Below are 19,805 nucleotides of genomic sequence, written 5' to 3' on the forward strand. Positions count from 1 at the left end.
ACTGTCAGCATCATTTTTAGGTTATTCGAAACTTTCACTACATTACTGTTAGCATCATTTTGAGTTCAATAGCAACTCTTCTGACATCACTGTCGCATTATTTTTAGGTTAGTGTCAACTTTTACTACATTTCTGTCAGCACCATTTTTAGGTTACTCGCATCTCTAACCACATGACTGTCAGCATCACTTTAAGGTTATTCGAAACTTTCACTACATTACTGTTAGCATCATTCTGAGTTCATTAGCAATTCTTACGACATCACTGTCGCATCATTTTGAGGTTCATAGCAGCTCTTACTACATTACTGTCAGCATCATTTTTAGGTTACTCGCAACTTTCACTACATTACTGTTAGCATCATTTTGAGTTCATGAGCAATTCTTACTACATCACTGTCCCGTCATTTCAGATCATAAGCAATTCTTGCTACATCACTATCACATCATTTTGAAGTTCGTAGTAACTCTTACGACATTACTGTTGCATTATTTTAAGGCTCGTAGCAACTCTTCCTACATGACTGTCAGCATCACTTTGAGGTTATTCGAAACACTTACTACATTACTGTAAGCAACATTGAGTTGATTAACAACTATCACTACATTACTGTTAGCATCATTTTGAGATCATTAGCAATTCTTCCGACATCACTGTCAAAATATTTTGAGGTTCGTAGCAACTTTTACTACATTACTGTCGCATTATTTTGAGGTTCGTAGCAACTCTTAGTACATGACTGTCAGCATCACTTTGAGGTTATTCGAAACACTTACTACATTACTGTAAGCATCACTGAGTTGATTAGCAACTATCACTACATTACTGTTAGCATCATTTTGAGATCATTCGCAATTCTTCCGACATCACTGTCACAATATTTTGAGGTTCGTTGCAACTCATACTACATTATTGTTGCATTATTTTAAGGTTCGTAGCAACTCTTACTACATTACTGTCAGCATCACTTTGAGTTTATTAGCAACTATCACTACATTACTGTTAGCATCCTTTTGAGTTGTTGAGCAATTCTCACGACATCACTGTAGCATTAAATTGAGTTCATTAGCAACTCTTACTAAATGACTGTCAGCATCACTTTGAGGTTGTTTCAAACTCTGACTACATTACTGTAAGCATCACTGAGTTTCTTAGCAACTATCACTACATTACTGTTAGCATCATTTTAAGTTCATTAGCAATTCTTCCTACATTACTGTCGCATTATTTTGAGGTTCGTAGCAACTCTTTCTACATGACTGTCAGCATCACTTTAGGTTATTCGAAACGTTCACTCCATTACTGTTAGCATCATTTTGAATTCATTTGCAATTCTTACTAAATCACTGTCGCATCTTTTTGAGATCTTTAGCAATTCTACTGACATCACTGTCGCATTATTTTGAGGTTCGTCGCAACTCTTACTATATGACTATCAGCATCACTTTGAGGTTGTTCGAAACACTTACTACATTACTGTAAGCATCACTGAGTTGATTTGCAACTATCACTACATTACTGTTAGCATCATTTTGAGTTCATTAGCAATTCTTCCGACATCACTGTCGCAATATTTTGAGGTTCGTACCAACTTTTACTACATTAATGTCGCATTTTTTTTAGGTTCGTAGCAACACTTAGTACATGACTGTCAGCATCACTTTGAGGTTATTCGAAACGTTCACTCCATTACTGCTAGCATCATTTTGAGTTCATTAGCATTTCTTACTAAATCACTGTCGCATCATTTTGAGATCTTTAGCAATTCTTCTGACATCACTGTCGCATTATTTTGAGGTTCGTAGCAACTCTTACTACATGACTGTCGCATTATTTTGAGGTTCGTAGCAACTCTTAGGACATGACTGTCAGCATCACTTTGAGGTTATTCGAAACGTTCACACCATTACTGTTAGCATCATTTTGAGTTCATTAGCAATTCTTACTAAATCACTGTCGCATCTTTTTGAGATCTTTAGCAATTCCACTGACATCACTGTCGCATTACTTTGAGGTTCGTAGCAACTCTTATTATATGACTATCAGCATCACTTTGAGGTTGTTCGAAACACTTACTACATTACTGTAAGCATCACTGAGTTCATTAGCAACTATCACGACATTACTGTTAGCATCATTTTGAGTTCATTAGCAATTCTTCCGAAATCACTGTCGCAATATTTTGAGGTTCGTACCAACTTTTACTACATTACTGTCGCATTATTTTGAGGTTTGTAGCAACTCTTACTACATGACTTTCAGCATCACTTTGAGGTTATTCGAAACTTTCACTCCATTACTGTTAGCATCATTTTGAGTTCATTAGCAATTCTTACTACATCACTGTCGCATCATTTTGAGATCATTAGCAATTCTTCTGACATCACTGTCACATTATTTTGAGGTTCGTAGCAACTCTTACTACATTATTGTTGCATTATTTTAAGGTTTGTAGCAACTCTTACTACACGACTGTCACCATCACTTTGAGGTTGTTCGAAACACTTACTACATTCCTGCAAGCATCACTGAGTTGATTAGCAACTATCACTACATTACTGTTAGCATCATTTTGAGTTCATTAGCAATTCTTACTACATCACTGTCGCATCATTTTGAGATCATTAGCAATTCTTCTGACATCACTGTCGCATTATTTTGAGGTTCGTAGCAACTGTTACTACATGACTGTCAGCATCACTTTGAGGTTATTCGAAACACTTACTACATTACTGTAAGCATCACTTAGTTGATTAGCAACTATCACTCCATTACTGTTAGCATCATTTTGAGTTCATTAGCAATTCTTACTACATCACTGTCGCAATATTTTGAGGTACGTAGCAACTTTTAATACGTTACTGTCGCATTATTATGAGGTTAGTAGCACCTCTTAGGACATGACTGTCAGCATCACTTTGAGGTTATTCGAAACGTTCACTCCATTACTGTTAGCATCATCTTGAGTTCATTAGCAATTCTTCTGACATCACTGTCGCAATATTTTGAGGTTCGTAGCAACTTTTACTACATTACTGTCGCATTATTTTGAGGTTCGTAGCAACTGTTTGTACATGACTGTCAGCATCACTTTGAGGTTATTCGAAACGTTCACTCCATTACTGTTAGCATCATTTTGAGTTCATTAGCAATTCTTACTAAATCACTGTCGCATCTTTTTGAGATCTTTAGCAATTCTACTGACATCACTGTCGCATTATTTTGAGGTTCGTAGAAGCTCTTACTACATGACTGTAAGCATCACTTTGAGGTTATTCAAAACACTTACTACATTACTGTAAGCATCACTGAGTTCATTAGCAACTATCGCTACATTACTGTTAGCATCATTTTGAGTTCATTAGCAATTCTTACTAAATCACTGTCGCATCATTTTGAGATCATTAGCAATTCTTCTGACATCACTGTCACATTATTTTGAGGTTCGTAGCAACTCTTTCTACATTATTGTTGCATTATTTTAAGGTTTGTTGCAACTCTTACTACATTACTGTCAGCATCACTTTGAGGTTATTAGCAACTTTCACTACATTACTGTTAGCATCATTTTGAGTTCATGAGCAATTCTCACGACATCACTGTAGCATTGAATTGAGTTCATTAGCAACTCTTACTAAATGACTGTCAGCATCACTTTGAGGTTATTCAAAACACTTACTACATTACTGTAAGCATCACTGAGTTCATTAGCAACTATCGCTACATTACTGTTAGCATCATTTTGAGGTTTGAAGCAACTGTTACTACATGACTGACAGCATCACTTTTAGGTTGTTCGAAAAACTTACTACATTACTGTAACCATCACTGAGTTAATTAGCAACTATCACTACATTACTGTTAGCATCATTTTGAGTTCATTAGCAATTCTTCCGATATCACTGTCGCAATATTTTGAGGTTCGTAGCAACACTTACTACATGACTGTCAGCATCACTTTGAGTTTATTCGAAACTTTCACTCCATTACTGTTCGCATCATTTTGAGTTCATTAGCAATTCTTACTACATCACTGTCGCATCATTTTGAGATCATTAGCAATTCTTCCGACATCACTGTCGCATTATTTTGAGGTTCGTAGAAACTCTTACTACATGACTGTCAGCATCACTTTGAGGTTATTCGAAACACTTACTACATTACTGTAAGCATCACTGAGTTGATTAGCAACTATCACTACATTACTGTTAGCATCATTTTGAGTTCATTAGCAATTTTTCAGACATTACTGTCGCATTATTTTGAGGTTCGTCGCAACTCTTAGTACATGACTGTCAGCATCACTTTGAGGTTATTCGAAACGTTCACTCCATTACTGCTAGCATCATTTTGAGTTCATTAGCATTTCTTACTAAATCACTGTCGCATCATTTTGAGATCTTTAGCAATTCTTCTGACATCACTGTCGCATTATTTTGAGGTTCGTAGCAACTTTTACTACATTACTGTCGCATTATTTTGAGGTTTGTAGCAACTCTTACTACATGACTTTCAGCATCACTTTGAGGTTATTCGAAACTTTCACTCCATTACTGTTAGCATCATTTTGAGTTCATTAGCAATTCTTACTACATCACTGTCGCATCATTTTGAGATCATTAGCAATTCTTCTGACATCACTGTCACATTATTTTGAGGTTCGTAGCAACTCTTACTACATTATTGTTGCATTATTTTAAGGTTTGTAGCAACTCTTACTACACGACTGTCACCATCACTTTGAGGTTATTCGAAACACTTACTACATTACTGTAAGCATCACTGAGTTGATTAGCAACTATCACTACATTACTGTTAGCATCCTTTTGAGTTGTTGAGCAATTCTCACGACATCACTGCAGCATTAAATTGAGTTCATTAGCAATTCTTACTACATGACTGTCGCATTATTTTGAGGTTCGTAGCAACTCTTAGGACATGACTATCAGCATCACTTTGAGGTTATTCGAAACGTTCACTCCATTACTGTTAGCATCATTTTGAGTTCATTAGCAATTCTTTCTAAATCACTGTCGCATCTTTTTGAGATCTTTAGCAATTCCACTGACATCACTGTCGCATTACTTTGAGGTTCGTAGCAACTCTTATTATATGACTATCAGCATCACTTTGAGGTTGTTCGAAACACTTACGACATTACTGTAAGCATCACTGAGTTGATTAGCAACTATCACGACATTACTGTTAGCATCATTTTGAGTTCATTAGCAATTCTTCCGAAATCACTGTCGCAATATTTTGAGGTTCGTACCAACTTTTTCTACATTACTGTCGCATTATTTTGAGGTTTGTAGCAACTCTTACTACATGACTTTCAGCATCACTTTGAGGTTATTCGAAACTTTCACTCCATTACTGTTAGCATCATTTTGAGTTCATTAGCAATTCTTACTACATCACTGTCGCATCATTTTGAGATCATTAGCAATTCCTCTGACATCACTGTCACATTATTTTGAGGTTCGTAGCAACTCTTACTACATTATTGTTGCATTATTTTAAGGTTCGTAGCAACTCTTACTACATGACTGTCAGCATCACTTTGAGTTTATTCGCAACTATCACTACATTACTGTTAGCATCATTTTGAGTTCATTAGCAATTCTTACGACATCACTGTCCCATCAGTTTGAGGTCATTAACAATTCTTTTGACATCACTGTCGCATTACTTTGAGGTTCGAAGCAACTCTTACTACATGACTGTCAGCATCACTTTGAGGTTGTTCGAAACTCTTACTACATTATTGTTCGCATCACTGAGTTTATTCGCAACTATCGCTTCATTACTGTTGGCGTCATTTTGAGTTTATTAGCAATTCATAGACATCACTGTAGCATTAAATTGAGGTTAGTAGCAACTCTTACTACATGACTGTCAGCATCACTTTGAGGTTGTTTGAAAAACTTACTACATTACTGTAAGCATCACTGAGTTTATTAGCAACTATCGCTACATTACTGTTAGCATCATTTTGAGGTTCGTAGCAACTCTTACTACATGACTGTCAGCATCACTTTGAGGTTGTTCGAAACACTTACAACATCACTGTCAGCATCACTGAGTTGATATGCAACTATCACTACATTACTGTTAGCATCATTTTGAGGTTAGAAGCAACTTTTACTACATGACTGACAGAATCACTTTTTGGTTGTTCGAAACTCTTACTACATTACTGAAAGCATCACTGAGTTAATTAGCAACTATCACTACATTACTGTTAGCATCATTTTGAGTTCATTAGCAATTCTTTCGACATCACTGTCGCAATATTTTGAGGTTCCTAGCAACACTTACTACATGACTGTCAGCATCACTTTGAAGTTATTCGAAACTTTCACTCCATTACTGTTAGCATCATTTTGAGATCATTAGCAATTCTTCCGACATCACTGTCGAATTATTTTGAGGTTCGTAGCAACTCTTACTACATGACTGTCAGCATCACTTTGAGGTTATTCGAAACACTTATTACATTACTGTAAGCATCACTGAGTTGATTAGCAACTATCACTACATTACTGTTAGCATCATTTTAAGTTCATTAGCAATTCTTCCGACATCACTGTCGCAATATTTTGAGGTTCGTAGCAACTTTTACTACATTACTGTCGCATTATATTGAGGTTCGTAGCAACTCTTACTACATGACTGTCAGCATCACTTTGAGGTTCTTCGAAACACTTACTACATTACTGTAAGCATTACTGACTTGATTAGCAACTATCACTACATTACTGTTAGCATCATTTTGAGTTCATTAGCAATTCTTCCGGCATCACTGTCGCAATATTTTGAGGTTTGTAGCAACTTTTACTACATTACTGTCGCATTATTTTGAGGTTCGTAGCAACTCTTAGTACAAGACTGTCAGCATCACTTTGAGGTTATTCGAAACGTTCACTCCATTACCGTTAGCATCATTTTGAGTTTATGAGCAATTCTTTCGAAATAACTGTCGCATCATTTTGATATCATTAGCAATTCTTCCGACATCACTGTTGCATTATTTTGAGGTTCGTACCAACTCTTGCTACATGACTGTCAACATCACTTTGAGGTTATTCGAAACACTTACTACATTACTGCAAGCATCACTGAGTTGGTTAGCAACTATCACCACATTACTGTTCGCATCTTTTTAAGTTCATGAGCAATTCTTCCGAATTCACTGTCGCAATATTTTGAGGTTCGTTGCAATTTTTACTACATTATTGTCGCATTATTTTGAGGTTCGTAGCAACTCTTAGTACATCACTGTCAGCATCACTTTGAGGTTATTCGAAACGTTCACTCCATTACTGTTAGCATCATTTTGAGATCATTACCAATTCTTCTGACATCACTGTCGCATCATTTTGAGATCTTTAGCAATTCTTCTGACATCACTGTCGCATTATTTTGAGGTTCGTAGCAACTTTTACTACATGACTGTCAGCATCACTTTGAGGTTGTTCAAAACACTTACTACATTACTGTAAGCATCACTGACTTAATTAGCAACTATCACTACATTACAGTCGCAATATTTTGATGTTCGTAGCAACTTTTACTACATTACTGTCGCATTATTTTGAGGTTCGTAGCAACTCTTACTACATTATTGTTGCATTATTTTAAGGTTCGTAGCAACTCTTCCTACATTACTGTCAGCATCACTTTGAGTTTATTAGCAACTATCACTACATTACTGTTAGCATAATTTTGAGTTCATTAGCAATTCTTCCGACGTCACTGTCGCAATATTTTGAGGTTCGTAGCAACTCTTACTACATGACTGTCAGCATCACTTTGAAGTTATTCGAAACTTTCACTCCATTACTGTTAGCATCATTTTGAGATCATTAGCAATTCTTCCGACATCACTGTCGCATTATTTTGAGGTTCGTAGCAACTTTTACTACATGACTGTCAGCATCACTTTGAGGTTATTCGAAACACTTACTACATTACTGTAAGCATCACTGAGTTGATTAGCAACTTTCACTATATTACTGTTAACATCATTTTGAGTTCATTAGCAATTCTTCCGACATCACTGTCTCAATATTTTGAGGTTCGTAGCAACGTTTACTACATTACTGTCGCATGATTTTGAGGTTCGTAGCAACTCTTACTACATGACTGTCAGCATCACTTTGAGGTTATTCGAAACTTTCACTCCATTACTGTTAGCATCATTTTGAGTTCATTAGCAATTCTTACTAATTCACTGTCGCATCATTTTGAGATCATTAGCAATTCTTCTGACATCACTGTCACATTATTTTGAGGTTCGTAGCAACTCTTTCTACATTATTGTTGCTTTATTTTAAGGTTTGTTGCAACTCTTACTACATTACTGTCAGCATCACTTTGAGTTTATTAGCAACTTTCACTACATTACTGTTAGCATCATTTTGAGTTCATGAGCAATTCTCACGACATCACTGTAGCATTGAATTGAGTTCATTAGCAACTCTTACTAAATGACTGTCAGCATCACTTTGAGGTTATTCAAAACACTTACTACATTACTGTAAGCATCACTGAGTTCATTAGCAACTATCGCTACATTACTGTTAGCATCATTTTGAGGTTTGAAGCAACTGTTACTACATGACTGACAGCATCACTTTTAGGTTGTTCGAAAAACTTACTACATTACTGTAACCATCACTGAGTTAATTAGCAACTATCACTACATTACTGTTAGCATCATTTTGAGTTCATTAGCAATTCTTCCGATATCACTGTCGCAATATTTTGAGGTTCGTAGCAACACTTACTACATGACTGTCAGCATCACTTTGAGTTTATTCGAAACTTTCACTCCATTACTGTTCGCATCATTTTGAGTTCATTAGCAATTCTTACTACATCACTGTCGCATCATTTTGAGATCATTAGCAATTCTTCCGACATCACTGTCGCATTATTTTGAGGTTCGTAGAAACTCTTACTACATGACTGTCAGCATCACTTTGAGGTTATTCGAAACACTTACTACATTACTGTAAGCATCACTGAGTTGATTAGCAACTATCACTACATTACTGTTAGCATCATTTTGAGTTCATTAGCAATTTTTCAGACATCACTGTCGCAATATTTTGAGGTTCGTAGCAACTTTTACGACATTACTGTCGCATTATTTTGAGGTTCGTCGCAACTCTTAGTACATGACTGTCAGCATCACTTTGAGGTTATTCGAAACGTTCACTCCATTACTGCTAGCATCATTTTGAGTTCATTAGCATTTCTTACTAAATCACTGTCGCATCATTTTGAGATCTTTAGCAATTCTTCTGACATCACTGTCGCATTATTTTTAGGTTCGTAGCAACTTTTACTACATTACTGTCGCATTATTTTGAGGTTTGTAGCAACTCTTACTACATGACTTTAAGCATCACTTTGAGGTTATTCGAAACTTTCACTCCATTACTGTTAGCATCATTTTGAGTTCATTAGCAATTCTTACTACATCACTGTCGCATCATTTTGAGATCATTAGCAATTCTTCTGACATCACTGTCACATTATTTTGAGGTTCGTAGCAACTCTTACTACATTATTGTTGCATTATTTTAAGGTTTGTAGCAACTCTTACTACACGACTGTCACCATCACTTTGAGGTTATTCGAAACACTTACTACATTACTGTAAGCATCACTGAGTTGATTAGCAACTATCACTACATTACTGTTAGCATCCTTTTGAGTTGTTGAGCAATTCTCACGACATCACTGCAGCATTAAATTGAGTTCATTAGCAATTCTTACTACATGACTGTCGCATTATTTTGAGGTTCGTAGCAACTCTTAGGACATGACTATCAGCATCACTTTGAGGTTGTTCGAAACGTTCACTCCATTACTGTTAGCATCATTTTGAGTTCATTAGCAATTCTTTCTAAATCACTGTCGCATCTTTTTGAGATCTTTAGCAATTCCACTGACATCACTGTCGCATTACTTTGAGGTTCGTAGCAACTCTTATTATATGACTATCAGCATCACTTTGAGGTTGTTCGAAACACTTACTACATTACTGTAAGCATCACTGAGTTGATTAGCAACTATCACGACATTACTGTTAGCATCATTTTGAGTTCATTAGCAATTCTTCCGAAATCACTGTCGCAATATTTTGAGGTTCGTACCAACTTTTTCTACATTACTGTCGCATTATTTTGAGGTTTGTAGCAACTCTTACTACATGACTTTCAGCATCACTTTGAGGTTATTCGAAACTTTCACTCCATTACTGTTAGCATCATTTTGAGTTCATTAGCAATTCTTACTACATCACTGTCGCATCATTTTGAGATCGTTAGCAATTCTTCTGACATCACTGTCACATTATTTTGAGGTTCGTAGCAACTCTTACTACATTATTGTTGCATTATTTTAAGGTTCGTAGCAACTCTTACTACATGACTGTCAGCATCACTTTGAGTTTATTCGCAACTATCACTACATTACTGTTAGCATCATTTTGAGTTCATTAGCAATTCTTACGACATCACTGTCCCATCAGTTTGAGGTCATTAACAATTCTTTTGACATCACTGTCGCATTACTTTGAGGTTCGAAGCAACTCTTACTACATGACTGTCAGCATCACTTTGAGGTTGTTCGAAACTCTTACTACATGACTGTCAGCATCACTTTGAGGTTGTTCGAAACACTTACTACATTCCTGTAAGCATCACTGAGTTTCTTAGCAACTATCACCACATTACTGTTAGCCTCATCTTGAGTTCATTAGCAATTCTTCCGACATCACTGTCGCAATATTTTGAGGTTCGTAGCAACTTTTACTACATTACTGTCGCATTATTTTGAGGTTTGTAGCAACACTTACGACATGACTGTCAGCATCACTTTGAGGTTATTCGAAAGTTTCACTCCATTACTTTTAGCATCATTTTGAGTTCATTAGCAATTCTTACGACATCACTGTCGCATCATTTTGAGATCATTAGCAATTCTTCCGACATCACTGTCGCATTATTTTGAGGTTCGTAGCAACTCTTAGTACAAGACTGTCAGCATCACTTTGAGGTTATTCAAAACGTTCTCTCCATTACTGTTAGCATCATTTTGAGTTCATGAGCAATTCTTTCTAAATCACTGTCGCATCATTTTGAGATCTTTAGCAATTCTTCCGTCATCACTGTCGCATTATTTTGAGGTTCGTAGCAACTCTTACGACATGACTGTCACCATCATTTTGAGGTTATTCGAAACACTTATTACATTACTGTAAGCATCACTGAGTTGATTAGCAACTATCACTACATTACTGTTAGCATCATTTTAAGTTCATTAGCAATTCTTCCGACATCACTGTCGCAATATTTTGAGGTTCGTAGCAACTCTTATTACATTATTGTCAGCATCACTTTGAGTTTATTAGCAACTATCACTACATTACTGTTAGCATCATTTTGAGTAATTGAGCAATTCTCACGACATCACTGTCGCATTATTTTGAGGTTCGTAGCAACTCTTACTACATGACTTTCAGCATCACTTTGAGGTTGTTCGAAACACTTACTACATTACTGAAAGCATCACTGACTTGATTAGCAACTACCACTACATTACTGTTAGCATCATTTTAAGTTCATGAGCAATTCTTCCGACATCACTGTCGCAATATTTTGAGGTTCGTAGCAACTCTTCCTACATTACTGTCAGCATCACTTTGAGTTTATTCGCAACTATCACTCCATTACTGTTAGCATCATTTTGAGTTGTAGAGCAATTCTTACTACATCACTGTCGCATCATTTTGAGATCATTAGCAATTCTTCTGACATCACTGTCGCATTATTTTGATGTTCGTAGCAACTCTTAGTACAAGCCTGTCAGCATCACTTTGAGGTTATTCGAAACGTTCACTCCATTACTGTTAGCATCATTTTAAGTTCATGAGCAATTCTTTCTGAATCACTGTCGCATCATTTTGAGATCTTTAGCAATTCTTCCGACATCACTGTCGCAATATTTTGAGGTTCGTAGCGACTTTTACTACATTACTGTCGCATTATATAGAGGTTCGGAGCAACTCTTACTACATGACTGTCAGCATCACTTTGAGGTTATTCGAAACTCTTACTACATTACTGTAAGCATCACTGAGTTTCTTAGCAACTATCACTACATTACTGTTTGCATCATCTTGAGTTCATTAGCAATTCTTCCGACATCACTGTCGCAATATTTTGAGGTTCGTAGCAACTTTTACTACATTACTGTTGCATTATTTTGAGGTTCGTAGCAACACTTACTACATGACTGTCAGCATCACTTTGAGGTTATTCGAAAGTTTCAATCCATTACTGTTGGCATCATCTTGAGTTCATTAGCAATTCTTACGACATCACTGTCGCATCATTTTGAGATCATTAGCAATTCTTCTGACATCACTGTCGCATTATTTTGATGTTCGTAGCAACTTTTACTACATTACTGTGAGCATCACTTTGACGTTATTCGAAAGTTTCAATCCATTACTGTTAGCATCATTTTGAGTTCATTAGCAATTCTTATTAAATCACTGTCGCATCATTTTGAGATCATTAGCAATTCTTCTGACATCACTGTCGCAATATTTTGAGGTTCGTAGCAACTTTTACTACATTACTGTCGCATTATTTTGAGGTTCGTAGCAACACTTACTACATGACTGTCAGCATCACTTTGAGGTTATTCAAAAGTTTCACTCCATTACTGTTAGCATCATCTTGTGTTCATTAGCAATTCTTCCGACATCACTGTCGCAATATTTTGAGGTTCGTAGCAACTCTTACTACATTATTGTTGCATTATTTTAAGGTTCGTTGCAACTCTTACTACATTACTGTTAGCATCATCTTGAGTTCATTAGCAATTCTTCCGACATCACTGTCGCAATATTTTGAGGTTCGTAGCAACTTTTACGACATTACTGTCGCATTAAATTGAGTTCATTAGCAACTCTTACTACATGACTGTCAGCATCACTTTGAGGTTATTCGAAACGTTCACTCCATTACTGTGAGCATCATTTTAAGTTCATGAGCAATTCTTTCTGAATCACTGTCGCATCATTTTGAGATCTTTAGCAATTCTTCTCACATCACTGTCGCAATATTTTCAGGTTCGTAGCGACTTTTATTACATTACTGTCGCATTATTTTGAGGTTCGTAGCAACTCTTGCTACATGACTGTCAGCATCACTTTGAGGTTGTTCGAAACTCTTACTACATTACTTTAAGCATCAATGAGTTTCTTAGCAACTATCACTACATTACTGTTAGCATCATCTTGAGTTCATTAGCAATTCTTACTACATCACTGTCGCATCATTTTGAGATCAATAGCAATTCTTCCGACATCACTGTCGCAATATTTTGAGGTTCGTAGCAACTCTTACTACATTACTGTTGCATTATTTTAAGGTTGGTAGCAACTCTTACTACATTACTGTCAGCATCACTTTGAGTTTATTAGCAACTATCACTACATTACTGTTAGCATCATTTTGAGTTGTTGAGCAATTCTCACGACATCACTGTAGCATTAAATTGAGTTCATTCGCAACTCTTACTAAATGACTGTCAGCATCACTTTGAGGTTGTTCGAATCTCTTACTACATTACTTTAAGCATCACTGAGTTTCTTAGCAACTATCACTACATTACTGTTAGCATCATCTTGAGTTCATTAGCAATTCTTCCGACATCACTGTCGCAATATTTTGAGGTTCGTAGCAACTTTTACTACATTACTGTCGCATTATTTTGAGGTTCGTAGCAACACTTACTACATGACTGTCAGCATTACTTTGAGGTTATTCGAAAGTTTCACTCCATTACTGTTAGCATCATCTTGAGTTCATTAGCAATTCTTCCGACATCATTGTCGCAATATTTTGAGGTTCGTAGCAACTCTTACTAAATTATTGTTGCATTATTTTAAGGTTCGTAGCAACTCTTACTACATTACATTCAGCATCACTTTGAGTTTATTCGCAACTATCACTCCATTACTGTTAGCATCATTTTGAGTTGTAGAGCAATTCTTACTACATCACTGTCGCATCATTTTGAGATCATTAGCAATTCTTCTGACATCACTGTCGCATTATTTTGATGTTCGTAGCAACTCTTAGTACAAGCCTGTCAGCATCACTTTGAGGTTATTCGAAACGTTCACTCCATTACTGTTAGCATCATTTTAAGTTCATGAGCAATTCTTTCTGAATCACTGTCGCATCATTTTGAGATCTTTAGCAATTCTTCCGACATCACTGTCGCAATATTTTGAGGTTCGTAGCGACTTTTACTACATTACTGTCGCATTATATAGAGGTTCGGAGCAACTCTTACTACATGACTGTCAGCATCACTTTGAGGTTATTCGAAACTCTTACTACATTACTGTAAGCATCACTGAGTTTCTTAGCAACTATCACTACATTACTGTTTGCATCATCTTGAGTTCATTAGCAATTCTTCCGACATCACTGTCGCAATATTTTGAGGTTCGTAGCAACTTTTACTACATTACTGTTGCATTATTTTGAGGTTCGTAGCAACACTTACTACATGACTGTCAGCATCACTTTGAGGTTATTCGAAAGTTTCAATCCATTACTGTTGGCATCATCTTGAGTTCATTAGCAATTCTTACGACATCACTGTCGCATCATTTTGAGATCATTAGCAATTCTTCTGACATCACTGTCGCATTATTTTGATGTTCGTAGCAACTTTTACTACATTACTGTGAGCATCACTTTGACGTTATTCGAAAGTTTCAATCCATTACTGTTAGCATCATTTTGAGTTCATTAGCAATTCTTACTAAATCACTGTCGCATCATTTTGAGATCATTAGCAATTCTTCTGACATCACTGTCGCAATATTTTGAGGTTCGTAGCAACTTTTACTACATTACTGTCGCATTATTTTCAGGTTCGTAGCAACACTTACTACATGACTGTCAGCATCACTTTGAGGTTATTCAAAAGTTTCACTCCATTACTGTTAGCATCATCTTGTGTTCATTAGCAATTCTTCCGACATCACTGTCGCAATATTTTGAGGTTCGTAGCAACTCTTACTACATTATTGTTGCATTATTTTAAGGTTCGTTGCAACTCTTACTACATTACTGTCAGCATCACTTTGAGTTTATTTGCAACTATCACTACATTACTGTTAGCATCATTTTGAGTTGTTGAGCAATTCTCACGACATCACTGTAGCATTAAATTGAGTTCATTAGCAACTCTTACTACATGACTGTCAGCATCACTTTGAGGTTATTCGAAACGTTCACTCCATTACTGTGAGCATCATTTTAAGTTCATGAGCAATTCTTTCTGAATCACTGTCGCATCATTTTGAGATCATTAGCAATTCTTCCGACATCACTGTCGCAATATTTTCAGGTTCGTAGCGACTTTTACTACATTACTGTCGCATTATTTTGAGGTTCGTAGCAACTCTTGCTACATGACTGTCAGCATCACTTTGAGGTTGTTCGAAACTCTTACTACATTACTTTAAGCATCAATGAGTTTCTTAGCAACTATCACTACATTACTGTTAGCATCATCTTGAGTTCATTAGCAATTCTTACTACATCACTGTCGCATCAGTTTGAGATCATTACCAATTCTTCTGACATCACTGTCGCATTATTTTGAGGTTCATAGCAACTCCTACTACATGACTTTCAGCATCACTTTGAGGTTGTTCGAAACTCTTCGTACATTACTGTAAGCATCACTGAATTTATTAGCAACTATCACTACATTACTGTTAGCATCATTTTGAGGTTAGAAGCAACTGTCACTACATGAGTGTCAGCATCACTTTGAGGTTGTTCGAAACACTGACTACATTACTGTAAGCATCACTGAGTTAATTAGCAACTATCACTACATTACTGTTAGCATCATTTTGAGTTCATGAGCAAGTCTCACGACATCACTGTAGCATTGAATTGAGTTCATTACCAATTCAAAGTAGCAACTCTTAGTACATGACTTTCAGCATCACTTTGAGTTTATTAGAAACTTTCACTCCATTACTGTTAGCATCATTTTGAGTTCATTTGCAATTCTTACTAAATCACTGTCGCATCATTTTGAGTTGTTGAGCAATTCTCACGACATCACTGTAGCATTAAATTGAGTTCATTCGCAACTCTTACTAAATGACTGTCAGCATCACTTTGAGGTTGTTCGAATCTCTTACTACATTACTTTAAGCATCACTGAGTTTCTTAGCAACTATCACTACATTACTGTTAGCATCATCTTGAGTTCATTAGCAATTCTTCCGACATCACTGTCGCAATATTTTGAGGTTCGTAGCAACTTTTACTACATTACTGTCGCATTATTTTGAGGTTCGTAGCAACACTTACTACATGACTGTCAGCATTACTTTGAGGTTATTCGAAACGTTCACTCCATTACTGTTAGCATCATTTTGAGTTCATTAGCAATTCTTCCTAAATCACTGTCACATCATTTTGAGGTTCGTAGCAACTCTTACTACATGACTGTCAGCATCACTTTGAGGTTATTCGAAACACGTACTGCATTACTGTAAGCATCACCGATTTGATTAGCAACTTTAAGTACATCACTGTTAGCGTCATTTTGACTTCATTAGCAATTCTTACTACATCACTGTCGCATCATTTTGAGATCATTAGCAATTCTTCCGACATCACTGTCGCATTATTTTGAGGTTCGTAGCAACTCTTACTACATTACTGTCAGCATCACTTTGAGTTTATTAGCAACTATCACTACATTAATGTTAGCATCATTTTGAGTTCATTAGCAATTCTTCCCACATCACTGTAGCATTATTTTGAGGTTTTGAGGTACCTTTGTTTGTAACCGATCTGCTGACCAGCGAGACGCCACCACGCACGGCTGTCGGCTCCGTAAAGGAGGGAGAGGAATCGGAAAGGACGGAGAAGGGTCGGACCAGGTCTATTTCTAGGTGACCACTCACTATCGTCTGCCACACTGCCCCTCATGGTGGGGAGTGTAGCGCTATCCTGCCACAGTACATTTGTTTCATTCTTTTGCTCTTGCACTTTAATTAAAATGGACTTGACTTGAGAATGTTTTGTTTCAAAATATAGATGAATTCCCAGATTTATAGGTAGCATGAGTATGAAGTTGCACTTGCACCAGGTGGGAAAATGTCCTCTGCATTTGACTCTAACTATGTAGGAGCAGTGGTAGCAGTGTCAGCCTGGGGGCTTGGTCAAGATCAATGACAGGAGTAGCAGACAGGTAATATCCATAGCATGCTTGTTGTTTTAGAGGAGTAAGGGTACACTGTTGGTCTCTCACCTGATGCGCTGTCATCAGCACAAATGATCTGTTCCTAAACATCAAAATCTACCATCCCCCCGATTGTTTTTTACAACTGGAGTACTGGTTAACACTTTAGAAAGCCTTCATTCAGAGCTGTGAAGAACCTTGAACCTGATATCCCAGACATCAAAGTGGGCCACTAACTGGCCAGATGAAGCTATGCTAGGCTGCTGTACTCTGAAGAGCTAAAGTAGCAGCTTCTGAGAGGGATGCTAACCTGGATGTGTTCATCTCCTACTTTAATATGGCCCTTCAAATAAGAGCCCTGTGTCTCTGTCTCAAAGTTTTCAACCGTATTTGTTTGTTAAATTAAAACCAGACGACCACTGTGGTCCTTTTTACACGGTAAGTAAAGCACAGATGCCCTGGTGGACCTGTTGGCACCCTGGACTTTGAATCCAGTGACCTGAGTCCAAGTCTCCGTTCCAGCAGGTTTCCTGCAGCCTTCAGCAGAGCTGCCATGTTTCTCTGTAGAGAACTAAGTGATGCTCTCAGCAGGTTGAGGGCACCACCAACAAGTGAGGTATGAACCTCTGACTTCCTTCTTGTCAAACAGGAAACTCCTAATACCTCATTTGAGTAAAGTACTTCATATTCCTGACATCCAAGTAGTAGTGAAGTGGAGGAAGAAGGGAGGAGATCTCCAACAGGATCCTTCTTTTCTCTGTCCTCCTTGATCTCATGGATCACCACAGTCAAGGGGAGACCCAAGCTCCTGGATGGATCTGGCACTCAGGAACTGCTGAGTTTTCCAGTGGACTTTGTTCCATCCATGGTTCAGGAACAGGACTCCTCCTGGTTAACCTGGTATCTTTCCACCCAACTGTGGGTTCTTGGAGAATTTTTCATGTCGTGTCAAGAAATCAGGCTGGTGGGTTTTTCAATGAGAGAAATTCTGGTAACTTAATTAAGTGGCATATTTGTTGAAGCAGTAATTAACTGATAAATTAAGGAAGGCCTGGCCAGTCTTTGCTCCCAGGTCATACGATGGAGTTAGAAAGTCCTGAATAAATCTGGAGTTCCATGATTTCCTTGTGGTTCATGATCCTTTTGCCAATGTAGTCTGGAACAAGAGCAAGATGAACCTCCAAATAGCAACAGGTTGATTGCAGGTGATGTCAAGTGGTATTTAGAGGATCCTCCACCTTGTGTTTGGTTCCATGGTGGAATGGTGAGCCCTCTGGACTCTGGATCCAGTGATCCCAGTTCAAGTCTCAGAATGACCTTCCTGTCTGGAATGTGTCCCATGTAACAAACTGATCACGAGATGTTACGTGGTTCAAATGTTCTGGTTCATTTCTTACTGCCATGAACACAGACTGTGTGTTTAATGTTAACAATAAATGTAACAACTAAGGAGCCAGTAGCTCCTGTGGAAAAAATTCTACTTTGTCAGTGAATGAATTCATTTGATATTGAAGTCGGCAACTTTCAGTGTCTGTCAGGATGGCCGAGCGGTCTAAGGCGCTGCGTTCAGGTCGCAGTCTCTCCTGGAGGCGTGGGTTCGAATCCCACTTCTGACAAAGGACATTTTCTCCACATTCCTATGCATCCACAATGGTACATTCCAAACCCAGTTGAAGCTGCTCTCCACTGATGGGAGTGAGTGGTTGAACTGGCAGCAGAGGAGGCAAAGGAGCTTCCCTGTGACGGTCCAACATCGCCTGGTTTCCTCCAACATGGAGCAGCCACCAAACTCTAACTTCAATGTTGGATCAAAGTCTGCTGAAGAAATGTGTTTTCTTTCAATTCACATTTTGTCCATTAACTTCATAATCAGAGTCTCCATTTCATCACATGACTAAAGTCTGGGTTCTGTATTGGTGGTAAAATATCCTTCAATGCCCCTCACTAGTTTGCACACAGAAAAGCATATTTTACTGGTTTCAGATCTCTTAGCTTGTTCTCTCTCTTAAAGCAGCTGAGGCAGCTTTCATTGTGTGATTCATTTTAAAATATAAAGATGGAACAGAACCATTGGAATCAGATGTCAGGACATTTGAAGGAATGTCAATCTCCTGTTGAAATGTTGCAGTGTGCAGCTGAGGCTCTCTGGCAGTGGCACAAGGAACCACAATGGCAGAACCTGGACCCTCCTGGAGGAGAACCACAGGTGAGGGCCTTCTTGGCTCCAGATTGATGGAAATCAAGTGTCTGAGGCTGTTAGCAGCCATGAAGTTGATCTGGTTGGCACTGGTATTTGTTCTTGCTGCAGCTCAGGAGTGATTCAGGAGAAGAGTTTCAGAACAGCCAAGGTTGGGGACTGGAATTTTAGAATTTCCCCTGGAACCAAACAACCTTGGAGGGTAAAACCTCCAATCCTAGCCAATCAGATGCAGCAGAAGAAGAAGCTGACATCTACCCTGACAGTCAGAGCATCAAGTCAAGGAAAC

General features: G+C 37.6%; 1 non-coding gene across 1 annotated transcript; it reads left to right on the forward strand.

The window, feature by feature from the left end:
- The first annotated feature begins 18,852 nt into the window (after positions 1-18,852).
- On the forward strand, positions 18,853-18,935 carry trnal-cag (transfer RNA leucine (anticodon CAG)). The gene has a single exon. It is a non-coding gene; the product is annotated as a tRNA-Leu (tRNA).
- Positions 18,936-19,805: the final 870 nt, after the last annotated feature.

The sequence above is a fragment of the Aulostomus chinensis genome, chromosome 1 (assembly GCF_037954235.1).
Source record: "Aulostomus chinensis isolate RoL2024-O1b breed Wild chromosome 1, RoL_Achi_v1.0, whole genome shotgun sequence".
NCBI classification, from domain to species: domain Eukaryota; kingdom Metazoa; phylum Chordata; class Actinopteri; order Syngnathiformes; family Aulostomidae; genus Aulostomus; species Aulostomus chinensis.